This window comes from Pseudopipra pipra, chromosome 4 (assembly GCF_036250125.1).
Source record: "Pseudopipra pipra isolate bDixPip1 chromosome 4, bDixPip1.hap1, whole genome shotgun sequence".
Classification (NCBI taxonomy): domain Eukaryota; kingdom Metazoa; phylum Chordata; class Aves; order Passeriformes; family Pipridae; genus Pseudopipra; species Pseudopipra pipra.
Genome location: NC_087552.1, coordinates 9,189,529 through 9,204,534, shown reverse-complemented (window position 1 = coordinate 9,204,534; position 15,006 = coordinate 9,189,529). Strand labels below are relative to the sequence as shown.

Here is a 15,006-nt window from a genome sequence, read left to right as displayed (position 1 = left end):
CCCCTGTAAGATTCACCCTTTGCTTCTCTGGCTGTGGGACTATTTGGGGAACAGCAGGTTCCCCAGGAATCTGACTTCAATGCAGGAAGGATCTTCAGTAAAAACATCCTTCTCCCATTTTTGTTGTGTTGTTAAAAATGACAGAAATGGTAGTTCATAACCTATGTCTCTGAATTCAGCACAGCACTAGCAGAGGTTAAAGAATAAACAAACTGATGGACTGACCATACAGGAAAACACAACAGTTAAGTTATTACAGTGTTTTCACTATCACTGTTGGTTTTTCTTTTAAGTTCAATTAAATAAAATGGCACACAAGCAGAGATTTCGGAAATGTGAATTTTATTGAGATTTATTTCATAGAAAATTTAAATACAAGAGATTAAATGGAAAGTCTTGTCAAGTGAGACCCTGCGAAACTAAGTTCCAATCACTGAGCAATGTCTGATGGAATTGCTAATTAGATCACATGTTTCTCCTTAGCTGTAGAACAAGGAATCACACCAATGATTTCACTTTTCATCTGCAGAACAAGTTTTCAACCCCTTTTGTAACTGGTTAGTACAGTATAAGGTACAAATTCTACTGATGCTGAACAGAAACATTTATGTATTTATAAGCTAATATATGCCTAGGGAAAAAAAGCCTCCAACTTTTATTTTTCCAATATTTATCATTCATTGAAAACCAGATGGTAGGAGGTAAGCCAGGTTATCTCAGACTTCTTGTGATGGGTTCAGTGGCAGAGACCCAAACAGCCTCGTATGCAGCAGAGTACCTATCCCACTGGCAGCCAGTTTTTTCCACTTAACTCCTTTTTTTCTGCTTGGAGCCAATCCAGCCCAGTTCAGCTCTTTTGTAGGAACTGAGGAACCAGTATTGATTTCCCATTTAAGCCAATCTTGTGTAAGCCCACCACTGCCTCCCTCGCTATGAATACGGGAAGCACTGGAGGAAACCAGCTGCAGCATTTTCCACACGCAGAATTGCTTCTTCGGGCTGGATGTGAGCTGAGTTCCAAATTAGAAAAATAAAAAGCGAAAATGGCAGCATAGATAGGCTTTCTTTTCAAGTCTGATACACATTCAGCACTGCCTTCCTAGAAAGGATTCTCAGAAAACAGGGAATTTGCCTGTTAGAGCAAAAAAAGGAGATTCTTATGGGCTTCAGTGCAGTTGTCAGCCAAGATAACAAATCCTTGTACCAAAGTGGCCTTAGAACAGTGAGGCAATGAGGGCTTTTCTAAAAAAAAATATCAAAATTGTGCACTGTGCTTTTTTATGAAAGTGTGAAAATCTGTTGTAACTGTCTATACTAGAGTGTTTATGGATTTAAGCTGAAGACTGCAGTGATGTTTGAGGATTCTCAGGCTCTGTGCCATGAAAGTTTTGTTACCAGATTCAGAGTTTTCAACAGGCGTCCATCGCAATCAAGGGTAAAAAATACCTCTAGCACAGATATTTTTAGGGACTAGCAGTGAAGTCATGCTTTAAAAGGTAAATAACGCTAATAACATTGATACAAACTTTCCAAAGTTACTTAGCAATAAGCTCCAGAAATCTAGAATGCAGTTGCTGAAAATTAGAACACTGTTTGGTAAAAAATTGGCACTACTTCCTGAAGTATAACATAGAAATTAAACAAAATTTTGAATTGTGGGTGGGAAGTCATAGAGATAGTATTTGACCCCTACATGAAATTACCAAGCTAGGCTAAATATCATGCTTTTTGAGATCTCACTTCAAAATGTCTTAGCAGCTCTTCGACCTAATTCGCTTTCTCTGTTCTTAGCTGTTCACAGTCTCTAAAATGGAAATCTATATCTGGAATTTGTCAGGGACAAACTGTTGGAAGCTCTTACATGGAAACACGATACCTTCTTCTTCCCGTGGCATGTCTCTGTAAAACACTTAAGAGTAACCATCCCCAGACACTGGAGAGTTCAGGCACTACTTGTTCTGATTTTCATTGAGAAACAAGCCACCAAACTCAGGTCATGACTGTTCTTGTCCCATGTAAACACCATCAGTGCAGTGAGATTAGTCCACTGTGATTAATACAGACTGAAAGAACAATCTGCAGTAGCCTGATGGATGGAGCAATTTCAAATAGTATCACATGGATGTAGGAAACCAGAAACAACTGCAGCCTCCTGACCCAGCCTTTCAGGCTGTGTGCAGCCTAATGAACAAAGGTATGAGCTGCTTCTATGCAGAGAATTTGACTAATGGGGAGAAAAGACAAGTTTTATTTTTGTTTTATTTTTCTGTACAGAAAGCAATTGGCAAAATGGAGTCCATTAGGATAATATGAAGCTTAGCCGTCAGCAACTATATTTTTTGGTTAAATGTTCTTTGTCAGAGAACCTTATGCAAGAAGATTTCCCAAGAGAAAGAAACTGAGAGTTAGGTGGATTATTTTCACGTAGTGGAATCAATAACCTGAGTTTCCTTGGTGAGTGGTCAGAATAGCCACATATTTGTAATTCTCAATTCTCAGGTATCTGCACCAGGGAATAATTAGCAGCCTAAGCTGCTGGTTTGATTGATGAGGCTGCTGAGTGATTATTTCTCCAATTTTCCCCAACTTCAATTCTCATAGACTAGGGTCAGTGAATAGAGAAGTTCATTTTAGGCTCCTCAATACTGATATTCAGATTCTTTCTGTATTTATTAATATATTTTATCTGCATTTTCAAAGAGCGAACCTTTGAAAGGAGGCACTACTGAGAAGGTAAAAGACTTTCAGGGATTTTTTTGGGAGTTTACTGAATTTGTGGCATCTGGTAGACTTTAGGAAGAATGACAGAACAGATTCTGCCTAGCAGAAGAAGTCTGAGCAGGAGGCAGTAGTAATATTTGGAGAGAGTGAGAAAGCTGTGGAAGGCGAGATGAACATCAAAGCTTTATTTGAGATGTAGTGCCCAGTGAGAGAGAGGAATAGGAACAAATGTCAACAGGAACAAACCAACCTTTTGCTTTTTAATGTAGTCATAAAAAACTTATGTGCGAGTAAGGAATATTTTAAACACTGCCTCAGATACAAAATGTCATTCACATCTACTGGAAAAAAAAAAAAAGACTGGTGCCTGGGGCTATGCTAATTCTTTAATGTGATGGCATTCCTGTTCAGAGAGCTCTGTAAGCTTTCCAGGCTGCCAAGCATGCTTGGCACCCATGTCTTCAAGCACTGTTCCTGCAAGGTTCCTGAGTACATTTTCATTTTAATGGGTTCTTAAGTCAAGCATCTCTGGCAAAGCTTCCTGAAAAATGAGTGAGAGCTCATGCAAGGGACAATGACATTCTTTAATATTTACTGCACTAAAAATAACTTTTGAAAACAATACATGGTATACAGAATGTTCTTCTTGTTCAAAAATGGCTGGTTTTAACAGCATTTGATGGATTCAGAGGGCTCTTGGTAAGTACAGTTAATATATTTTCTCTATATATTCCTTCAGTATTAAAGAGCAAATTGCTTAATATGTAATTTTGAGTAAATGTTTCCCCAGTTACATTCACTCTCTCTTTCTGATATGCTTTATTCCTGCCTGAGTATTTTTCTCCTTTTAATATTCTCAGCAGGCTGGATTTATGAGCCTATGAACGCAAAGAATAGGAAACATCTTCTTCTGAAGCCAGCTGCACTGGTGAACTTATTGAATAGCTGACCGAGTCCTGAATGATAATCATACAAAGAGAAGAGCAAGAGGAACAAAATGAGTCAAAATCACCTTCATTTTCCAAAAAACTTGGAAAGTACCGGCACTGCACAGAAAGAGAGAGAAAAAGAAAATTAGGGAAAGTGAACCCACAGTTTGTTTCATTTTTCATTCTAACATCATTTCAACCACAAAGAATGACAGTATAAATGATCAAACAACTGTTTGCTAATGCATTATAGATAGTCATACACAATATGGCAGCTTTATACTTGTATATTTACCCACCATGAATACAAAATATACTAAGAGTGACAGGTAATGTAGCCAAAGCTTCTACTCTCTGTAAGCATCTGTGTACTATGAATTATAAATGAGAGTCTTGTGTCCAAAGGTAGCAAGTAATGTAGATAATGCCATCTGAGTAAATGAATAAATGTGAAACAGATGCTTTTTACATTCAGGGCACACAGGTACAGCCAGGAAGCCACCAGTACAGATTATGGATGCTGGTGAGACAGCTGTTGTCTGCATCCAGTGCCAGGTGCATTCCTACCTGGGCTGCGCTAAGTCAGTAAAAAAGGCCTTTCTCTTAGTCCTTTTTAACAAGTTTCCAGAAGGATGAAGTATCTTCTTACGTAGATTCCTTAGGTGCTTGGATTTCCTCAAGACTTTCCTAAAAAATCAAATTGGCAACATTACTAGAAGAGTCCTTTATAAGAGGTGGTGAAATTGCCTGAATGGAACATTTAGCTTAAAACAGTCATAAAATACTTTATCTTTGCTTTTTATGCAAGTGTTCAGGTTTGACATTATTTTTTTTCTGAACAAATATTTTGACATTTTTTTTTCTGAGCAAATATTTTTGCCTCAAGATGAAATTACATGGCTTAAAAAATTACTGCTAGAAAGGCATTAAGAACTATTAAGAACTCTTTTTTTTTTCTTTTTCACAGTAAATTTACTTATAAGCAAAGAGACAGGAGCTTGGGCTCTGGTTAGGGAACTGGAGGGTTCTTGTTGTCAGTACAGACAGGTCCCTTGATACCTAAAAGGTAGGTTGAACTCCCCAGATAAAATATTAAACTTAACAGTGCTGACAGATAGTCTTTACTTGTGAGATACAGCTACAGCTATTCTTTAAAGTTCAAATAAGTTCATAATGCAGCCTGGGTTTATATTGCTCTTGCAGCTGTTCCTTTTCTGCCTAATGCTGGAGCTGTGCTGTGTCCATTTCCATATATGCAGAAGAAAAACTTTGTCCTTTTCAGGTTCAAAAAGGAAGGAAAAAAGGGCTTCAGACCCACTTTCCTTCAGATTTGTCATTCATGAGTTAGTTATGTCATGTAGGATGGGTAAAAAAGTAGTTACCAAGTATGGAATGAAAGTCTATACATAGTAATGCAATTTTAAGAAGAAAATGAGCAAATGCAGTAATAAAAATGGCTTTTTCTTGTTTAGGAGGAATACCTTGAGCTATACAAAACTCTCAAAATGAAAAAGTTCCAGGACCAATAAATAGCTGTACATATTCTACAATGTCATTTCCCCACCCCTTGCATAACTGAGCATTTCAGAGATAGAAAGTACAATCAGAGATTTATGTAAAGTTTTAGAAAAGCCTAATAGATAACATAGAGCTTCTCAGAACTTACTGAGATGGTATTTGAACCCTTAAGAGTATTTATCCAAAGCTACCAAGGCAGTCATTGCAATAATTTCTTAGCATTCCCTTAGAAGTAAGGTTTTTTCTTCCACACCAAATATCCCAAGCTCTTTAAACTTTTTGGCATAAGTCTGGTCAGTCAAGGGGTCTGCCTGCCATTGCTGGATTTTTATTTCATTTTGAGGTCAATCCAGAGTATGATATCCTAAGAGAAATTCTGCATTTATACAGTTTTCATAGAGAATTGAGCTTTGTAGCCCAAAAGCAAAGGGTGAAATCAGAATAATTAAGATTCCACTATCTACTATCCTTGTTTTTTTCTTTGTTTCATTTGCATCTGTGCAAAATCGACATAAAACACCATCATTGTTCCAATTTGACACTTCTATATCTCATTTTTTCACTCTGTTTGCAAGAAGTGGAAATGACAATACACCTCGTAAAACAGATGCAATCCAACTGGGACAAGCAAGCCATTCACTGTCTATTAAATGACTTATTACTGCCATTGTGATATCTCAATATTTTTAACCTTGTAAATAAAGCAACTCCTTACGAGTTACTGGTTTTGATGTAAAAAGCAAGGAAAAGTCAAACTATGCAACTTTGAAAGCCATAATTTTGCTTTCCAAACAGCATGATTTTATTTAGAATTATTGAATTTTAACCACAGAAATGTCAATAATCCACAGGTGGTTTGTTCCTATTTTCTCCATGTCCTTTCTTTTCTTTCAGTAAGTTGCCCTTGTATTTATTTCAGTGTAAAAGTTTGAGGAAAAAGAAAAAGAGACTGTCTAGGTTTTTAAAAAGTTTGAGAAGTAATTTGCAAAGTGATAGTTTCTGGTAATGAAGGCTGCTACCTTTGCCCAGGTCTGTCAGTATGATAAAATTGTTTTGGAATGTTAGTTACTGAATAATCAGATTCCCTTGAAAATGAAACCTCAACTTTTACTGAAATATGATATTCCTAAATTATATCAGAGCTGTAGTACAGTCAAATCAACAATTACACTAAAAGAACTCATGCAGTCTTCTATTTAGGATGAGACTCTATTATCTCAAAAGAATTAGAAAAGCATCAAAATTAGATGCTGATGCTCAAACCGCACAAAAATATGAAGAGAAAGTCCCTCAAGTGGCTCTTGACCTCTGTGGAAGCGTGGTCCCCTCTATCACATCCTATGACAACATACAGCCTGTTGAAAAGATGCCTTGAAATAAACACAACATCACAGGGATTTACAGAGGAGAGGGCATCGGGGGGGCATTCAGTGCTCGCTTCTTTTCAGAAAAAAAAAAAAAAAAAGAAAAAAAAAACCTTCAGAAAAAGTACTTTGAAACTGGTAAAATAATCTTCTAAATAAACCACCAGTGGGGAATACCCACAGTCACTGAGGACAGCATGCTGTTCAGCGTATCAACAAAAATACATTTGGCCTGAGGCAATGCTCAGGGCAAACATATCCCAGATGGACTAGAGAGGCCCAAATACCTTCAGAGATGAAAATTTAATTAGAGGAAATGTCACTGCAGTGAACAAAAGGATTGCTTTAGTGATTTTTCATCATTGTTTACTACAAGCTAAGTATAGTTTTAAGTGTTAGAACAGGCTAAGTACAGGAGTGTTCTTAAGCACTGGAATGGATATGAAAGGAATGGATGTTGAAGGTCAGAGACAATCATCCTCACTTGAGGAGTGATCAAAAGGAGTAAACCATCAAATATTGACAGATGGCAATTTTTAATTGCTTCAGTGATGTCAAAAGGTGACAAAAGGTGTCAGAGGTGGTGCTTTCAAGCCACTAAGAAGGAAAAAACTGCCCTTATGTGGTTGGTCAGGTTAGAGTTTTTGTTGCTTTGTTGTTGTTATTAGTGCTGTTGTGAGATCCCAAGGATGATAAAAAACTTAGGTTTTTCTGAAAGCATAAAGCCATCCCTGAAAGCTGAGATGCCTCACTGCCTCTTTACCTCTTTGATAATCCATTGTATATTATCAATTCTGATTCTTGCACAAGTCAGGGGTGAAATTGTTGGAAAAGCAATATAGGAATTGTTGCAGCACAATCATAAGGAATCAGTCCCCTTAAATGAAAATATGTGACTTTTTGCATGAGTTCTGAAGGCTGTTTGGGATAAACTAAAAGAAAATAAGACATAGTAAACATTATAGAAAGACTTCCAAACTATAGCATGTACTCCATTTGGATTTTACATCTTCAGAATGCAGAGTCGAGAATTTCCAGGCTTTTTTCCCATCCAGCCTTCATTTTGTATTTTCTGCTGAAATACTCCCCCCCAGCAAAACAAAATAATCACCTTAATTGAAAGGATGCACATAATTATTTTCCCATCATAATATCAAAATAGTGCTAATATAGCACTCTTTATTAGCATGTAACAGGAATTACATACTATTATATGAGGCAAAAATAACTACAGAAATAGTAATTATTATCAAATATCTCTCACAGAGGCCATACCAATTTCAGTTGATTAATCTCCTTAAGAAGATCAAGGAGATCTCTACAAACAGACAACTGGAGAGGAGATTTATTAAAATGGGCCACAATCTAAGTAAAAAAATGAAGAAAGCATTATACAAGTATAATTATGTAAATTATGTACAGATCAGTATATTTATTTGGTTAATAAAGTCAATAAAGTAGGTTGATAAAGTTAATAAGACTTATTTTTATATTAGATCATTGCTATTATTTATATTTTTGGTCTTTGCTAGATCCCTTGAATTTTACTGATGCTGTTGAGAGTTTGTTCTTCTTAGATACAACTATACATAGATAGATTCTTTCTGTGTAGAAGGTACTAGGGAACATGAAGTCTCCTGAAATTACTGGGGAAACTTGACACCGACTTTAGCAGAGTTTGGATCAAGCATCTGGAGTACCTTATTCACTTACTAAGTTTACTGGGTAACATGTGCCCTAATTTCAGGTGATTGATTTGGGTCTCTCCTGGTGCTATTGTTTACTATCACCTGTTACCCACACTTTTGTATTCTAGCCCAAATAATCTCCCTAGATTTCTCCTGACTGGAGGCACTATGCTTTTGCTGGCAGTCGGAACTGGCTTTGTGTTCACTTACATTGTCTTGTTAGTCCTTTCCCTTTTCCTCACCCGCTTCCTTGTTTTAATTTTTCTTTCTTTCTTTCTTTTTAGCAGGTACAGTTCTACACAAAGTTTAATCATATGTGCAGAAATTTGTTAGATTGATGCCAAAGGGCCTGCCCAAAGGCAGGCTCTTAACACATTATTTGAAACCTGTGATGGAGATTCTAACCAGCCTCTGATTAGGCAACGTGCCATACTAAGCAGATATTAATGAATCTTGGCAACCAAATATGAGAAATCAGTTTGCTTGCCATCTTTTCTCTGTTACAGATGGTTATCTGGAAAACCATCCAAACAACAGAAATATACCATATGTAAAACAAAGCCTCTCTTTTATTTTCAGGTTCACAGACTCTCATCTTAAGATTTCACAGTATTTATTATCTTTATACTTCAAGATGAGCAAATACATTATTATCTAAATGTATCCAAATTATGATACTCTGAAGAAAACAATACTGTGCTTTATGGGGATGTGACTGTGTTATTGATGTTACGGACTTCTGGATGATCCACACCAATTCCATCCACAAACCGAAAGGACAAATCTCTTCTGTATCTATATAACAACAACCATAAAATGGAAGTACTGAGGTCAAAAATGCCAGTAAATAGATGTTTAAAGAAATATACCACCAAATATATATAATATTGGAATACATTACAGAGATTCTGAAGAGGTATTAAAGACAAAGCAATGAAGCATAGACATCTATTTTTCTATTCTAGTGTTACCAAAAGGCTGTCGATAATAAATCCATCTTCTGCTAAATGACAAATCTGAAGAGGAAACTAATTCTCAGTATGCAGCCTTCTTCCTCCACTGATTATCAGCAGAGTAGATCACCCCCTAACTACACAGTGAAGTCAGTATAGTAGGGGACACAAGATGTGAGACAAATATACCTCCTTAATCAGATGTAGGTGACACGCTCTGAGAGACACAAAAAACTTAAACATGGGTCGAAAATGTCTGTGTATATTCCATATGTAATCTCTTAATGCGTTCCTTACTAATTATTCTTCTGCAGAAAACCTTGTGAAATTATTTCCCAAACAACTGGACTAGAACGGAGAAAAATAAATGCCTGAGAGCAAAACAAAAATTCATAAATAGGCAAAAGGTGACTCCTTAGTAAGAAAAACAATTCAGAGATGCAAAACATTTCTATGCAGTTTTTTTTTTTTTTTTTTTGCATAACCGTGGAGCTACTTTCTTGATTTTTCAAAATATTCTGATGACTTATGCACCACATGAACCATTTTGTGATGCTCCTACTCACGGTGAGCAGCACCTCACTTCAAAAAATTTGATCTAAATTCATTAAGAGCACAAACAGTGGTCTTAATTGAGACCACAAATGGTGGAAGGTAAATATCCAGAAACAGGAAAGCACAGCAAAATACCACTGAATGAGTGAAATTGCTCACATTATGTACAAAGCAGAAAAGAGGTAAAAGCCCGGTGCAGTAGTTTGAGATGCAACATGAGCAAGACTTTTATATTACTGCCATAAGAGCCATATCCTAAAAAAGCTCCTAAGTGGCAAAACCAGGATGTATGAGAATTTTTGGCATATAAGTCTTCACTCTGAAATAAACCCACTCACCATCTGCATAAATCTGAAGGTAATAAAGCTCACTAGGTGCTCTCATCTAAATTTTTCATAGACCAAAATCCTTTACATATATCTTTGAAAAAATTACATGACTGACATTTCCCCCTCTTATTCTCAGAGGGAAAGCATATTCTGAGTCCTAGCATAATCTTCAAAGTACATTAATGTGTTTTACCTGGTGTACAGTTCCATCAGCATGATAAGATTTTTATTTTGCTCTTAACTTGGTTTTGTTTTTCATTCCAGGATATGTCATCACAGGTTTATTTTTACTATATCGACTTTATCACTTTTACATGAAAAAAAAGCAATGAAAAGAAGAACACAAACACTCACCTGCCATGAATATCTGCAATCTATTATTTTGGCTTATACAGACTTTCAATTGGATAATTAAGCATTCAAGAAGTAAAAGCTTTTCATCATGAGAAGATGCTCAAGAACAGGGCTATGGATTCACAAAGGTTTGCTTGGTTTTTTATCTGCCAGTTCAGAGGAGCAGAGCCTTGTATGTGGAAAGGGAGGAGAAAACTGTTACATGCAGCAGACAGTTTGCTCATTTGAATCATTTGCAGAATTCCATGTGTGAGTTATCCAAATTTTATAATTTCCTCTATCATCTTATTTTTTTTTAAGAATGGTTTCTAGATTATAACTATGAGGTGAAGATTTTTTCTTTATGCATTTACAGCTCAAATCTGTACATCCAGAGACCTTGGAAACCTCCAGGTTCTGGTACTGTTTCCTAGGAGCGAGGACAAAACCATCTAATAAAGACAGGAGTACTCAGATATGGATAATGAATAAATCTGATCTTAAGAGAAAGCTTAACAAACCCTACAGAAATAATTTACACATAAATCCTTTAATATGAAAGTCCCCTCAGCTGATAATCCAAGCACTGACAGTGGTGTGGACTGAGGGACATTAACCCAGCTATGCCAAGTTAAACCAGAGAGCAAATAACTTCTTGCAGCTAAATCAGAGAACTGAGTTTTAGAGGCAGCTCTTCTGTGGCTTCTCTATCTGTCTGCTTTAACCCATGTGCTACCTTAAATAATTTACATTTTTTCAATCATAAAGGGCTTTGGGAAGCTTAATTAATATTTGTAAAGCAAGTTAACTTGCTCAAGCAGAAGATACTACCAAAGTGCAAAATATTATTTCATATCAAATAAACATAGTTTGGCACAGATTGAATCAAAATGCAGTGCATAATTTGAAAATGAGCATTAACAGAAACCAGTAGATAATTCTTCTTAAGCTGAAGGGAAAAAAAAATCTGTTAAAAACATCTTAGCAGAAATCATACGGGAAATCAAATCACCTGCTCCAAAGAGTTGACAGCAGAAATCATGTGGATTCAACTTCCACATAACTGAGCTAGAGAAACTGGAGGCTGTTGACACTGACAAAAGATTAACCCAAACTGACTAGCAAAGCTATGTGTCCCCCCCAAATTCCTGTTATTTTCCTTTGCCATAGAAAATGGCACATATGTCATCACTGAAAGCTAGAAAACATATTAATGAAACAGAGAGAGAAAAACTGCCATAATATAAACAAGTTAGTAAAGTTTTTATATAAGTCACAGGTACCCAGGGAGCAAAATGATGAAACAGAATTAACAGTGAAATGCGTCAGGCTGCGAGTAACAGAGTTAGAGTACCAGAGACATGTTGGAAGATGAGTTCCAACAAAGTGGAGTACTGAATTGTGTGCCTGAATGGAAAAATTAAAGCACAAAGTGATGTTGGAGAATTTATTGGAAGCTAATGTTGTGAAAGACTGTAAGAGGCAAAGAGGGATAACATATAACACTGGACCTTCCACTGTCAGGATCTGTGCAGAGAGGTTTGTGTACTCTTGAAATGAATGAATATGTTGCTTCAGTTTTCAGTGTGTGCAACTGAGCTAGGGACGAGAGCACGAGAGACAGTGGGAACAAAGTTATGGAAATGGAAATTACCGTGATAAAAAGAATAATAATGTAAGTAGTTGAATGTACTGAGGTAAAGGAAAAGGAAAATCTCAAGCCAGCAATTCTGAGAGAACTGGTGCATAGGACTGCAGGTCCAGTGATGAGTATCTCAAACAAATCTACCCTGCCACTGAAGAATCTCAGCAGTACTGCTGATGTTCAGAAAGGGACCTAAAGATGCTGGGAATAACAGCCCGTAAGCCTAACGTCTATTTAAAAAATGGAAAGCATCAGAGTAGATTGAGAATGAATTTATCATTGCACATGAATGTAGATTGAATTTATCATGAAGTTATCATTGTACATGGAAAGGCAAAAAAACCCCAAACAGAAACATGTAAGAACACAGAAATTCTGCATTGATAGAATACAGAATCTACCAAACATTTGGGTATTATTGCAGTGTCTGATACAGTAATATGTGACAAGAATGTATTAAAGCAAAGGATGACATTAAGCTGAAGATAGCAAGGTGAATGAGCTGCTATTTGAATGGTAGCATATTAGTATATATTAGCACACATATTAGCATATTAGCATATATTACTAATTTACTAGCTATAAATCCAAAGTAAATGTAGTTACTTTTAATTAAGGTTGTTTTATCCTATCTAAGGTAGCTCATACAACTATGAATTGCTTATGGTCGATCTAGCTGTCTGGTTTCAACCTGTTCATGCCTCCTTTCCTACATCTAACATTATTCTTCTCCCTGTCTTTTTCACTAGTGTTATGAAAGCTAAACTGAATATACACTACCTTGAATTCTTACTCATGTTTTCGTATTTTGTTACATATATTCTTTTCTTAATTCTTATTTTTTGTATAATTTTATACTGTGCAATACAATAAGTTTTCCTAAAAGAGGAAAAATCATAGAATCAAAGAATTCTTTTTGTGGACTGTACACAAAAATCAAGTGTCCATTGCCAAATTTCAATGGAGTCAGAAACAACCTCTCCACTCACTTAGGAAATATTACTAGTACATTACTTGGACTTGCTGCTTTTCAGTGCTTTCAGCTTTTAATTTTGAGTGAAGATGGTTGAGTTTTACTGGAGATAGTTCTCTTTTACATTTCGAACAAATGCCTTTTAACAGGTTTTTATTTTCATGTGCTTCACCGCATTCTTTCATCTCTCTGGCACTCGCTTTTCTGCACGTCAGGATCTCAACCTTTTTTTGCTGTCAGTGACATCAAACACTTTTTTTCAGTCTCTGTTGTCTTCTAATTTCTCCTCTATTCACCTGATCTGCTGTACTCATCTGTGGCTAGTTAAGTTTTGGATTGTTAATCTCTCTTTGATTTAGCCTTCAGTCTTGCTTTCTTTCCTTTCTTTCCTTCAATCATCACCAATATCCAGAATGATCTTTTCCCTCCTCTTTAGCTCTCTTCTTTCTCCTTAACACATTTGCAGACACCTGAGAGTTTTCTATCTCCCAAGTACCATTTAAACCTCCTTTTTTCCTACAGTATCAGTAGAATTTAAATCTGTGATTCACATCAGACATTTATTGTTCTTTCACTAGATTTATGTCACAGTTTCTGCAACTTCATGTTTGAGACTACAAGTCTCGAGCATTTAGTAATCTCAATTAAAGTAGCACTTGGATAAGTGTCCAGCACGTAGTCAAGCTGACTCCCAAAGAACCAGGATGCCCATGAGAGCCACTTCCACTTTCAAGAGACAGGTAGTGTGCTCCCCATGGACAGCCCAATTCAGCTTTCAGCTTACTACCTTTCTCTCACTCTGGAGGGATGTGGCATTCTTTAATTTCTTGATTATATCCATCCCTACTTTGTGGCAAGTCTTGAGAAATTAGAAGCCTTTTGTGAGAACTTTTATGAGTATTTGACTTAGTAATCATTCATAAATATCTTCACTCTCTCTTGTGAAAATAGAATATAAATATCACATCATTGTGCTTTTTGTCAGAATTTGAACACATCTCATGGACAGTAGTTTATTATGTACTTATTTGTAGCAAAGAGTTGCTTTAGGAGGTTTCTGACTCTGACAATACCTCTAGAGCAGTGTATGCACTGTTAAAGTGTTGAAATGACCCTCAGGAAATCCCTCCAGTCTGCTGTTCCCACCAGGCTGATTCTTAGCCACTCTAACTAGCCTTTTTTTTTAATAGCAGCTCTCTCACTTTCTGAAATGTTCAGATGTCCCAGCTACCTTTTCAGTATTTAAATCCAGTAGTCATGACAGAGCTTTAAAAATCACTTTCATTGACAAATTTTCGGGAAACATATTCCCTTGTCTCTCCAATGATGCACACATTCTCAGCTAATTATTGTCAGAATTATATTTCTATTCACTGTGTTACCACTAAAAGGTGCAGCAAATATCCAAGGAAGGTGGTATAACAATGCCATCAACCTTAACATAGTAAAGAAGCAAACTGAGATTGCACATGAACAACAGAAACCAAAACCCCCAAAGGCAGAAGCACAGATACAAAAAAGGCACATGCTTAGGGACATTCTATGAATACTTTCTGTGAATATCCCGTGGTCTCTTTTTGGAAAGTTAAATGTTACCTCCACCAGGGGAATGTAAAGTAGCATTTTCTCTGCAGAATATGACTCTTCTCTAGAGGAACTCACAAATAAGACACCTTGTCCTATTACATTTCCCATCTATTTGAATGCTGCTATTCAAAAATGAGTGATGGAGAAAACCCTCTGTCTCACAAGCGTGTTTCCTCTGCCAGAGACAAATTTAAATTGATATTTTCTTTTGATTTTACAAAAGAAAACTCACTCTGATTATATTATTTGGGTCCTTCGTTGGTAATAGAGTACCCAGCAATAAATTTGCTTTCTGTTTACCTTGCCCTCTGGTATTTAAATTCTTTTTATCTTCATTTTCTTTTCCCCTCTTTTATCCTTACTTCATGTTTATATAACTTTCCTTCAAAACTCCCCAGTGTCTTCCTGTCA

The 15,006-nt window shown here is 36.4% G+C and overlaps 1 long non-coding RNA gene across 3 annotated transcripts in view; it reads right to left on the bottom strand.

The window, feature by feature from the left end:
* Positions 1-325: 325 nt before the first annotated feature.
* Positions 326-15,006, bottom strand: part of LOC135412729 (uncharacterized) — a 165,519-nt gene continuing 150,838 nt past the window's right edge. For 2 of the 3 annotated variants that reach the window (XR_010429920.1, XR_010429921.1), the window contains one exon: positions 326-4,337. This is a non-coding gene — a long non-coding RNA (uncharacterized LOC135412729). The remainder of the gene's footprint in view (positions 4,338-15,006) is intronic. The other variant, XR_010429922.1, reaches the window with a different exon arrangement.